Source organism: Elephantulus edwardii, unplaced genomic scaffold (assembly GCF_000299155.1).
Source record: "Elephantulus edwardii isolate Elephantulus edwardi_28Jun2011 unplaced genomic scaffold, EleEdw1.0 scaffold00182, whole genome shotgun sequence".
Taxonomy (NCBI): domain Eukaryota; kingdom Metazoa; phylum Chordata; class Mammalia; order Macroscelidea; family Macroscelididae; genus Elephantulus; species Elephantulus edwardii.
This window is the reverse complement of record NW_006399932.1, coordinates 1817610-1828636: the sequence shown is the minus strand read 5'-3', so window position 1 is coordinate 1828636 and position 11027 is coordinate 1817610. Positions and strand designations below refer to the sequence as shown.

General features: G+C 42.5%; 1 pseudogene; it reads right to left on the bottom strand.

Moving 5' to 3' along the window:
• Positions 1-8158: 8158 nt before the first annotated feature.
• On the bottom strand, positions 8159-9026 carry LOC102874911 (annotated as a pseudogene).
• Between the last annotated feature and the right edge of the window lie 2001 nt (positions 9027-11027).

Here is an 11027-nt window from a genome sequence, read left to right as displayed (position 1 = left end):
GCTGGCATTGGGGTGGGGGTAAGACTGAGAAAAACTGGATGAAATATGTTTAAGATGATATTTTAATCATCTTTTAATTGAGGTTTCTTAGGGTTTTCAGAGAGCCTTCTGAGATCCAGTCATGCAAGACAGGAATCGGAAGCCATAGACAAATATCAAAAGCCTTTAAAACCAGCTTTGCCAGAAGAGGAAGCAGAAAGCACAGTGGACTTGACGTCCAAGCCAATCTCATCTCCAAGTGAAGGGTCCTCTCACTTCAGATTGCAGGCTTGATAACTGACATGAATGTACGGAGACTGGGAAGAAAGAAGCTATTTCTCCTGGGGACACAGAAAAATATGAAAGTTTTAACTTTGTCATAGTATGGAAAAATAATAAAGATATATGTGTAGCAGAAATGCTTGGGAAATATATGTATCTTGCCTACACTTTTTTAAAATACAGTTTTGCATACAGCTCTGGTGGCCTAGTGGAGTTGCACTGCCAATGCAATGTCACACAATTTGAATCTACCAGAACTCTGTGGGAGAAAGGTGGGAAGTCTCCTCCTGTGTGATTTATTGTCCTGAAAACTCACTGGAAAACACACCAGAGGGTCAAATCCAATGGTAAAAAACATGAGTAACAAAAATGACGGGAAAATATATGTAGCTTGCCTACACCTTTTTAAAATGCAGTATTTTGTTTGTGACTCCTTGCAGATGGTAATATTATATCACAGTTTTTAGTAATTGGCAAAGCCTTTATCCATATTACCTTTTGCAGATGTTTGTTGTTGTTATGTGCTGTCAAATCGACTACAACTCATAGTGACCCTATACACAATAGCTCTGAGCCTTTCCTTATCCTGAGCCAACCTCACTATCTCTTGACACAGCTGCCCCATTACCACCATCACTGTGTCAATCCATCTTATGTAGGGTCTTCTCTCGTGCACTGACCCTCCATTCTTCCAAGAGTGATGTCCTTCTCCAGGGCCTTTTCTTTCCTGACAACATGCCCAAAGCATGTGAGGTGAAGTTTCAGACTACTTGCCTCCAAGGAACAATCTGGTTTCACCCTCTCCGGGAAAAATCCCTTTGTTCCCTTGGCAGTCCATAGTATGTTCGCTACTCTTCTCCAGCATCATTCAAACATGTCAATTCTTCTGCTGTCATCCTTATTCATTGTCCCACGCTTAGATACATAGCAAGCAACTGAGAAGGCCATGGCTGAATCAGGCACACCTTAGTCCCTAGACTGACACTGTTGGGTTTTAGCAATGTGGAGAGATCTCTGACAGCAGATTTTCCAAATGCAACTTCTCTTTTCATCTCCTGACTACTGATGCTAAGAGTGTTGATTGTGGATCTGAGCAAGACAAAATCAATAACAACTTAAACCTTTTCTCTCTCTTTCATGATGCTGCTTATTGGAACTTGTGGTAAGGATTTTTGTTTTCTTGATGTTAAGATGCAATCCATATTGAAGGCTATAGTCTTTTATTTTCCACAGTATAAGCTTCATTTTCAGTTTCAGCAACTAAGGTTGTCCTATATGCATCATGAAGGTTGTTGCTCAGTCTTCTTCCAATCCTGATGCAGCATTCGTCATAAAGTCCAACCTCTCAAATTATCTGTTCAGCATATAGAGTAAAAAGGTATGGAGAAAGGATACATCCTTAAACCATTCTTTTCTGGATTTTGAACCATGTAATGTTTCCTTGCTCTATTTAAACAAACAACATCTTGGTCTAGATATAGGTGTCACATGATCACAATCGAGTGTCCTAGGTTTCCCATTCTTCTCAATGGTGGCTATAATTTGTTATTATTATACAGTCATATGACTTTGCACAGTTGATAAAACACAAATCCTTCTAGTACCCTCTGCATTCAATCAAGATCTGACAACAGCAATGATATCCCTGGTGACATGGCCTCTTCTAAACCCAGCTCATATTTCTGGCAAATATTTAATCAAATAAATTGCCTTTAATAACAGAGTCAGACTATTGCCAATGAGTTGATTCCAACTAATGACTACCCCAAGTATTGCAAAGTAGAATCATGTTGCATGGAGTTTTCAACGACTGTGACCTTTCTGGTAGGAGCCATGGTGGCATGGTGATTAAAGTACTCCACAAAGATCAGTGGTTCAAATCCAACAGTTGTTGCATGGAATAAAGATTTGACAGTCTGCTTCTGCAAAGATTACAGCCTTGGAAACCTTTAGAGAAGTTCTATTCTATCCCACAGAGGGGCTGTGAGTCAGCTTCAACTTCATGACTATGGATTTGGGTTTTGAGTGACCTTTCAAACACAAATCATGAAGTATTTCTTTCAAGGCATCAGTGGGTGGATTTGAACTACCAACTTTTGGACAGTAGGCTGATGCTTAACAATATATATTTCCAGCGACTCCTGAAATCATTATAAATCATTCTTAAGTATGTAAATGATAAAAAATGTAAATCTATCTAAATGCCTGTCAGTGGATGAGTGCATGTACAAAATGTGGTCCATACACGAAATGGAATACTAGTCAGTCAGTAGGAGAAATGAAGTGTTGATGCGTGCTGTACAGTTGGATGGAGCTGGAAGATATTCTGTTGAAAGAAATAAGCCAAATACAAAAGGAATAATATTGCATGACCTCACTTACAAAGTGAGACAAATGTATGGAGACTAAAGTTTATTTGTAGTTATGAGTGATGAGAGGAGAGGCTAATTGTGATAGAAAAGAACATTAAGGGTAAGGTAGCATAGCTGATTATTATCATTGTCATCAATAAGTTGTACATCAGCAAAAATGGTGCACTGGCAAAATCTGTGTGATAGATATATTTACAACAATGGCAATATAGGAGTAGCAGTTGAGGCTGCTCATGTACAACTAAGCATGTCATGGGATTTAGTTCCTTGGTTTGGAACTTTAAGGTCATGATTTCATGGGGCATCCCAGTTAATTGTCCTCATTTGTTGCATAGTACCTAGAGAGTCTTAAAAGCTAGCAAGCAGCCATCCAAGGCACAGCACTTGGTCTCTGTTTACCTGAAGCAACACAGGAGGAAAGAGAGTTTGGAATTGGAGAAGCATAGAATATGTGGCTAATTACCTCCATGAATAACGACTCCCTTTGCTAGAAGAACAGATGAGCTTAATGGTGCCCAGTTACCATTATTGAACATTCTGGTCAATGATTCCATAGAAAAATCCTGCTAAAAAGGGAGGGAAACAGAATAGATTTTTTAATTCTTGTAGACTCTCTATGCAGAAATGGTTGAATTGGTGTGTGCTTACTTGTGTTTATTTTCAATAACAAAATGAATACAATTTAGAAGAAAATAAAATTAAAATCTTTAAAAAGTCTACATTATTTACGAATGCATCATAGCCAATAAAATATTTTTTAAATTGTGCTTCAAATGCTTTTAATATGTTTCAAAATGTTCGTTGACAAATCATTTTTCAAAGAGAGAGAAAAGGCAATTTATAAGTTTGTTTGGAAATGAAAGAGACTTTGAATAAGCAAAGCTCTTCTGAAAAAATAAAAATGAAATGGGAAGGTATAGCACTCTCTGATCTCAAAACCTACAACACAACTACATTAACCTAAACAGCATGGTACTGGTACAATGACAGACACATAGACCAATGGAATTAATCTAGAGCCCAGAAAACAACCCATTAATTGGTATTTGACATGGAAATAAAACCCGTCAAATGGTGAAACGACAACCTCTTCAACAAATAGTGCTGGCAACACTCTGCATCTACCTGCAGAAAACGGAAACAAGAGCCACATCTCACACCATACACAAAAATCAACTCACGTTGGATCAGAGATGTAAGAATAAAACCCAAAACCATAAAGACCATGAGACAAAATGGGACCAAACTTTAACGTCCTAGCCTATAACATAAACAGGCTTGCACATGTGGCCAAAAAACAACAAGAAGAGAGTTAAATAAACAAATGAGATCTCCTAAAAATCAAATCTTGTATGCATCAAAATCTTTTTCCAGTAGGGTGAAAAGAATACCTACAGAGTGGGGAAAAAACATTTGGCAATGGCATTTCAGACAAATGTCTCATAACTAACATTTACAGAAGAAGAAGACTGATAACCCAATAACAAAATGAGCAAGAGACACAAAAAGACTCTTCTCAAAAGAAGACATTCAGATGGCCAGCAGATACATGAAGAAATGTTCAGAACCACTGAGTCAAAGAGATGCAAATCAAAATAACAATGAAATATCATATTACCGCACTAGCAGTTATTGTTGTTATTGTTGTTAGGTGCTGCTGTCAAGTCAAGTTTATAGTAACCCAATGAACAACAGACCTGAATCCTGTCCTATCCTGTGCCATCCTCCCACTTTCTGACACATTAGAACCCATTGCAGCAGTCACCATGTCAATCCACCTGGCCAAATGCTTTCCTCTCCTTTGCTTACCCACTACCTTTCTGAGCATCATGTCCCTCTCCAAGGAATAACCCCTCCTAGCAACATGCCCAAAGTATGTAAAGTGAAGTCTCATCATCTTGGCCTCCAAAGAGCACTCTGACTGCACCATCTCCAGGACATATTTGTTTGTTCTTTTGACAGTCCATGGGATGTTCAGCACTCTTCTCCAACACCATAGCTCAAAGCCATCAATTCTTCTTGTGTTATCCTTATTCACTGTCTATCTCTCAGCAACACAGCAAGTGATCAGAAAGACCATGGCCTGAATCAGATGCACCTTAGTCCTCAAACTGACATCATTACTCTTCAATAATTTGGAGAAGTCCCTAACTGCAGACTTTCCCAGTGCAACATGTATTCTGATTTCCTGACTGCTGGTACCAAGGGTGTTAATTGTGGATCCAAGTAAGGTGAAGTTGTTGATAGTTTCAATCTTTTCTCCATCTATCATGATGTTGCCTATTGGTCCAGGGGTAAGAATTTTTGTTTTCTTGACATTGAAATGTAAACCATATTGAAAGCTGTATTCTTCAATCTTATACAAGAAATCCTTCCAGTTCTCCTCACTTTCAGCAAGCAAAGCTGTGCTATCTGCATAATGCAAGTTATTAGTGGGCCTCCCTCCAATCCTGATGCCTCATTTCTCTTCATTGAGTCCAGCTTCTCAAATAATTAATTTGCTCATCATACATATAGTAGCAGCAGCAAAGTTTAAATGACAGCAAGCAAAAAAATGTTGAAGAAGGTGCAGAGATATTAAAACTCTCATGCAATGCTAACGGGATTGTAAAATCCCTAGAAGACAGTTCAGCATTTCTTCAAAAAGCTGAGCACAAAACCCCCATATGACCCAGCTATTGCACTTCTAGGAATAAACCCCAAGAAAATCAGAGCTGAGATACAACTGGAAATATGTACATTTGTGTTTGTAGCAGCATTATTCATAGTAGGAAGGAAATGGAAACAGTACATATGCCCATCAACAAATGAATGGATTATGATACATTCACACAATGGAATATGCAGCATTAAAAAACAATGATTTTGTAAAAGACTATATAATATTGGAGAGCTCTGGAAGCTTAATGATAAGGAGTTCTGCTGCCAGCTGAAGGGCACACGGTTCAAATCCACCAGCTGATCCATGGAAAAAAGTGGATATTCTTCTCCTGTGTGATTATACTACTTCTGAAAACCCTCTGGAAAGTCAGCTGTGAGTCAGTTCCGATTTAGAGGTACACATTGGTAACACGAGATAGTCTAAAGAGAATTATGCTGAGTGAAATAATTCCATCTAATAAGGATAAATACTGCATATGACCATTATTGTGACAGTAGAAGGATAACTAAGCAAGAAGTGTATACATGTTCAAAAGGAGAAGTGAAAAGATAAAAACGGAATGGGAAAGGGGGCAATCACTAGGATAGCAGAGATTAGAGGGCAGATGGAGGTGGTGAAGGAATAGAAAAGGATCAATGAGAACTTGAAAAGATTGGGTGATAATAGGCTTAGATCAATTGTAATTAATTATATGAAAGACAATGCATATTCATGTTTGTAGAAAACACAATTTACATGAATTTTTTTAAAGGTTTGCTGAGCCCTTGATTTCTAAAACGGTGACAATCTCAGATAAAATTTTGTGTGTTCATTATTAACATTGAACTTCAGAGACAAAGAGTTATTTCAACCATTTCTTACGAAAATTTACACACCAGCTGTGTCTGGGTTAACTCAAATTCTAAATTAGTTGCAGCATGTACTAATCTTTTCCAGCATTAAAGTTTGGCCTTGGGATGGAATTAAAGGAGAAACATTTAGGCTGAATCATTGGAGATTATTCTCAAAGCTAAATCCATAAATATTTTCCTAAGGGAAAAAGTGAAAGTCTCATCAGTTTCCAAATCTAAACGGGGGGGGGGGGGGGGGGAGATTGAGCTTGTGAACCTTAGAAAACAGCCTGTGTCAGAACAATGGATTATTATTTTTCCTACTTCTCTTTTTCATTGTAACTAATGTTTCCTAATATTGTCAACGAAGAAATGAGAAAGGGAAATCTGCACTGGCGGTCTCTAACTCATCAGCCACAACAGCTAAAGTAAGTACCCTGAACATGAATATTACCCAGGCATCCGTGTGCTAAATACACATTCTCCAGCATAGCTGCTATTTCTAGACTTTTTAAGACACCTAATAATTGCCATAGAGTCAGCCCCATCTGATAGAGGTCTCCTGTATTGGAGTTAAATTGGGTTTCACAGTGTTTTTAATGACTGATATAGGAACAAGATCACCAGGCCTTTCTTTTGAGGTACCTCTGAGTAAACTGAAACTCAACCTTTCAGTTAGCAGCCAAGGGCATTAACCATTTGCACCATTCAAGGACTTCTGTGGAGAGCTAAGGATGTAGAAAAACATGAGTGTGCAAGGAGCGAATTGAGAGAAAGAAAATGATAGGAAAACGGGAGAAGACAAGGAGGTAAGAGGATGCTTCACAGGGTCTTACAGAAAATATCCTTTACCATAGAGTATACCTCACTCTCTCCCTCCCAGATGTCCAGTCACTTATTAACAGTCATTAACTGAGCACCTACTATGAGCCAAACAGGACATTAGTCTTTGAGACAACAGAATTGAGTAAAGCATGTTGTTGTTGTTATGTGCAATCAAGTCGCCTGCGACTCATGTGCAACAGCTCTGAATCCTGCACTGTCCTGAGCCAGTCTCCCTAATTCCAAGACACCAAACCCCATTGCCCCAGTCACTGTGTCTATCAATCTCATCCAGGGTCCTCCTCTCCTGTGCATCTTCCTCTCCTTCCTCTCCCTCCACCCTTCCAAGCATGATGTCCTTCTCCAAGGACCAAGCTCTCCTGCCCACATGCCCAAAGTAAGTGAGGTGGAGCTTCAAAATCCTAGTCTCCGAGGAGAAACTTGGTTTCACCCTCTCCAAGACAGACCTATTTATTTTCTTGTCAGTCCATGATAGTATGTTCAAGACTTTTCTCCAGCACACAACTCAAATTATTCTTCTGTCATCCTTAGTCATCATCCAGCTCTCTGGTGCATAGCATGTAATTGCGAAGACCACGGGCTGAATCAGGGGCACCTTAGTCTCTAGACTGACATCATTGCTTTTCAGTACTTTGGAGAGATCCCTGAACAGATGGTTTCCTGACTGCTGGTGCTAAGAGTGTTGATTATGGAGCCAAGCAAGCTATAATTGTTAACAACCTCAATCTCTTCTCGCTCTATCATGGTTCTGCCAATTTGCCCAATGGTTGAGAATCTTTGTCTTCTTTTTTTCTTTCCCCATCTGGCTCTTCCTGTTTATTGGTCTGGCTAGAGCCCAAGGTGAGACATAAATGGGGGCTAGCCAAGCAGACGAGAGGGGCGCTGACGCTGGCACACACGGGTGGGTGGGGCACACACAGGTACTCACAGGTGGGCGGGAGGAGTCATGATTCTGTAAATAAATACTGGACACATGGGTAGGGGGGCCGAGCACCCTCTGTACTATGGTCTCTGGGCACCTCACACTAATGCATGCATGGGCTGTGCGGGTGGGCGGTGGTCCGAGGTGGTCAACCCTGGCCGGGTGGTCCTGATAGAGAGGGGAGTCCTGGAGGGCAGTGGACCACATGGAAGGGGGGATAGCTGGAGGGTTCACACGGAGGCGGAGGGGGCATCTGTCAGCGGCGACCCTAGATGACTTTCTTGAGCTCATCGCAGATGACCAGCACGGAGGCCCCGCCCATGCCCCGCAGCAAGTTGGACCAGGCGCCCTTGGAGAAAGGCCTTGCCGCCCTCCTCCAACGTCTCGCGCCAGCAGTCGATAATCCCCCATGTACACGATGTCCACTCCTTTCCGGCCAGACTGCGTCATCCTCCTCCTCCTCACGGTGTCGAAGGGGTAGGACACCACTCCGGCTACCGCAGTGACCGTCTGCGCGATCACCCAGCTGACCACAATGTGCGTGTTCTTGGGGTCCGGGAGCAGGCCTTTAGCTGTGTCATAGACGCCAAAGTAGGCGGCCGGTACATGATGCCCCGCACGGACACGTCGAAGCCCCGGGAGAGCCCGCGGATGCCATCAGACTTGCTGATCTTCACCAGGCCGTCACCCACGCCCTTGAACTCGCGCTCCGTCGGTGGCCAGCAGGGTCCGGGCGAAGGCCAGCAGGTGCACTAAGCAGAGCGAGGTGACCCCGGCCGCGCTGCCCGAGGCCAGGTCTCTGGCGAAGTAGCACCAGAACTGGGCGTGCTTGTTCGCTCCGCCCAGGAACACCTGTAGTACTTGTCCTTGAAGGCGAAGTTGGGGGCCTGGGTGGGAAAGTAGTGGCCAACGTTGGTCAAGTTTCCCCTCCAGGACAGCAGCCCGGCTCCCGGAGGACTCGCACGATGCAGACCACGATGCCTTGGACTGCTTGTCAGCCGAGATCTGCTTGCTGGAGAGCTGGACCTGCGACAGCAGCTTGACCCACTCGATGGGGCCTCGGCTGTCTTAGAGATGGCAGCGGCGATGCCACCAGCCAGGAATTTCTTGATGAAAAAGATGGCCTATTGCGTCATGGTGGTGGTGAGCGCTGCACTGGCTGACCGCTCCAGTGGATGAGCCAAGGGTGGGAGTAGGCCGCTAGCGCCGCTGGGGCAGAAAGCAGTCTTTGCTTTCTTGATGTTGAGCTTCAGTCCGTATCGAAAGCTACAGTCCTTGACCTCCTGCAGCAAGCGCTTCAGGGCCTCCTCAGTTTCAGCAAGCAGGGTTGTGTCATCTGCTTATCATAGGTGGTTGTTGAGTGATCCTGATGCCACGTTCCTCCTCATAAATCCCTGCTTCCCAAATTATTTGTTCTGCATATAGATTAAACAGGTAAAAATAAAATTAAATTAAAAGGGTAAGGAGACAAGATGCATCCCTGACACTTTTTTCTTGACTTTGAGCCATGCAGTGTTCCCCTGTTCTGTTCTGAAGACTGCTTCCTGGTCCAAGTATAGTAGGTTTCCCATAAGCACAATCAACAGTTCGAGAATTCCCATTTTCCTCAAGGCTAACCACAGTTTGTTGTGATCCACACAGTCAAATGCCTTCGCATAGTCAATGAAACACAGAGACACATTCCTCTGGTACTCTTTGCTTTTTACCAAGATCCATCTAACATTGACAATAACGTCTCTAGTGCCATAAGCCTTCTAAACCCAGCTTGTATTTCTGGTAGTTCTCTGATAATGCACTGTTCAGTTGTTTCTGGATAATCTTCAGTGGGATTTCACTAATGTGTGATATTAGTGATATTGTTCAATAATTTCCACACTCTGTTGGGTCACCTTTTTTTTTTAATAGGAATAAATATGTATCTCTTCCAGTCATTTGGCCAGGTATTTGTCCTCCACATAGTCTTTCCCTAAAAGAATCGGCAACCTTGCCAAGAAATTTGCAAAGCACCAGCAACAACTCAATCTGAAAAGACCTGTAAGAGAATAAAGGGGGAGGTGGTTCACTTGCAGCTGCTGAGTGGTCTTTACTCTGAGCCAGCAGGTTGGTTTCAACTCACAGGTACTCCTCATACAACAGTATTTTATCTTGGATACAACTTCCTGCTGCCCTCACACATCTGAACGAGGCACAGAGAGCTTGGCTTGTCTCTGCACACTCTCCCCGCCACACCCCCACCAGGTAGGATCTCAGCTGGGGAGAGATGAAGGCCAGGGAGACTAGATTACTGGAAACTGGCACCCTCTGGCCAGTCCGGGGCTGCCAGTTGGTGTTCCCACAGAGGCATGCTCAAAACTGATGGCTCCGCAGGGCATCAGGAGGCAAAACCTGAACACTCAGTGTCTTTTCTGCTTGAAATTATGAGAAGGGAGCTGTGAATCAAGTCCTTAATGCTCCATATTGACCTATTTTACTTTCTTTTGTACTTTTTAATACTGGTTTATTTACTAGTTCATATACATTGTTTTTCACAGAAGATCTTTTCCATTTCCTTCACACACCCTCCCATCAAATTGTGTGACTCATCATCACTTTGCTCTACCATGAAAGACCTCCAAGCTTTGACCTGCTCATCCGTGGACCCCTGCTCCCTGCTACACACCCGTAACACTGTAGGAGATTGTTGCGTGGAGATAGCCAGCAACACTCTTCTTTCTCCTCTATACCTTGTTCAGAGTGTTTTCTCCACCTTACCCCTCCTATTTCCCCTTAAGATCTTATCCTCATCTGGCTCCTCTCTGAAACTTTCCCAAAGGTCCTCAGGTAGAGTTATACTTCCCTTCTCTCTGCTCCCTTCATATTTGGCATTCTATCTGTTCTACTCTTGGCACATTGCTGTAATCAGTTGTTTCTGCATCAGCCTCTCACCTCTGAGCCCCTAAACTCTTGAAGAGTGAACAAATTCTTGGAGAATCTGTTATTCTCACCTTCACCACCTATAGATGTTTAGGAAAGATGGACTTATTCATGGTGACTAAAAATAATCCTCATGCCTATAATATTTTATACAAAGCTTACATTAGGAAAGTCCTTTTAATGTCTCTCATCTTTGATTCTCAACAATCTTGTCCTTATTAGAT